This window comes from Sarcophilus harrisii, chromosome 6 (assembly GCF_902635505.1).
Source record: "Sarcophilus harrisii chromosome 6, mSarHar1.11, whole genome shotgun sequence".
NCBI lineage: Eukaryota > Metazoa > Chordata > Mammalia > Dasyuromorphia > Dasyuridae > Sarcophilus > Sarcophilus harrisii.
In genome coordinates, this window is record NC_045431.1 from 183,829,363 (window position 1) to 183,831,280 (window position 1,918).

Sequence of the window (1,918 nt, forward strand, 5' to 3'; positions counted from 1 at the left end):
ACACACTTCTATCTATCTATCTATCCAGACACATACACGCACTCCTATACATATATTCCAATGTGAGAAACTGTGTATGAATATATTATGCACACATATACACATGTATGTATGCACTCATATGCACATGTACATACACACGTGTGTACATGTGTCTATTTATATACACACATTCCCATGTGGAAAACTGTTACTAGATAGACAGAAAGATAGAAAAATAGATAGATAGAGGGATGGATGGAATGCGAACTTCTCGAAGGCAGGAACTGTTTTTACATTTTCTTTGTTTCCCTAGGTCTGAGAACAGGACTTAGCTTGATACATAGTGAGTGCTTAATAAATGTTTCGTTATCAATTGATTGATAACAGTAACAATCCACATTTATAACATACTTCATAAATTGCCTACAACAATCTATTAAGTAGGTTTTTGTTACCCTTCAGTTGTTTCAATCTTATCCAACTTTTCCTGACCCCATTTAGAGTTTTCTTGGCAAAGATACTGGAGAGGTTTGCCAATTTCTTCTCCAGCTCATTTTACAGGATTAAGATCACACGGCTAATGTGGGTCACACAGCTAGTAAGAGTCTGATGCTGGATTTGAATTCAGGTCTTTCTGACTCCAGGTCCACCTTTGTATCTTTTGATCCTTCTAGCTGCCCTGTGGGGTAGGTAGTACAAATAAAATTACCCCTATTTTAAGGAGAAGGACATTTTGGCCCAGAGAAAGGAAGTGGCATGGGCCCAATTAGAATTGATGCAATTCTAATCCAGAGTTCTTTCCCCTACATAATATCATCTTCATATATTCTAAGAAGATTTTCCTGGCAGAGGCACATTCACAGGTGAGAGAGAAGGAGAAAGTGAGACAGACAGAGAGACAGACAGACAGAGACAGAAACAGAAAGAAGGGGAAGGAAGGAGAGGGAGAAAGGGAGGGAAAGAAGGAAGGAAGAGGAAGGGAGAGAAAGAGAGATAGACAGACCAAAGATAGAGAAATTGGATAAATTTCTAGTCCCTATTCCCCACAGCATCTGGCCCACCATTTTACACATAATAGAGACTCAGTAAATCCTGACTGAATGAGATTCATGCCATTGACCAAACTCTGCTATTTAATCTCAAGAATTTTGCTTTTGCTCTCCTTAAAAAATCCATTCTCACTGCAAACACAAGTAATTCTTTCCCATTCCCTTCAAAACCACTTCCTTCCCCTATTATAATAAGTAAGTGCTCAGAGAAAATTTTCAACCCATAAACTCTAGGGCTAGAAGGGCTGGAGGTTCATGAACCCCAGGATAAGAACCCCTGATCTCATCCGACATTCTCATTTTAGAGGTGAGAAAACTGAATCCCAGATTGGAGCAATGACTTCCTATAGTTCAACTTCCAGGTAATAACAGAGACATGACTACAATCTAGGTCCCCTAACTTCTAAGACAGTGTTTGCCCACATATCATCACACACAAAACTTTCCCATCCACAATTTGTCTTGTTAAATGTTTCCTCTGTTCCTTCCTGACCTAGTTTTAAAATTATAGCCCATTGAAAAATAAATGTTTACTGGACAGTTTTTTTTTTAAATCAGCAACCCCACTATGAATGACTTAGAAGGCTTCCTAAGGCTTCTACTGGAGTCGCAGCTTTGCTATGGAGCTTTTGTCCTATTGCAAAAGTTTATAACCATGCTATTCATAATCTTATTGGTCATTATCTGACTGGTGTGGACAAGAGCTGCAACTAATAACTTAACCAACGACTTTGCCCAATGGAAAAAAATCAATGGACTTTATAATGAGTGCATGTCTTAATAGCCACAGGGCAGCCACTGACTTTGTCATTAAAGACATTCTAGCTTTTATTAATTTATGTTTTGCCTCTTAAAGAAAAATCTATGCACGCAATGACTATCGGGGA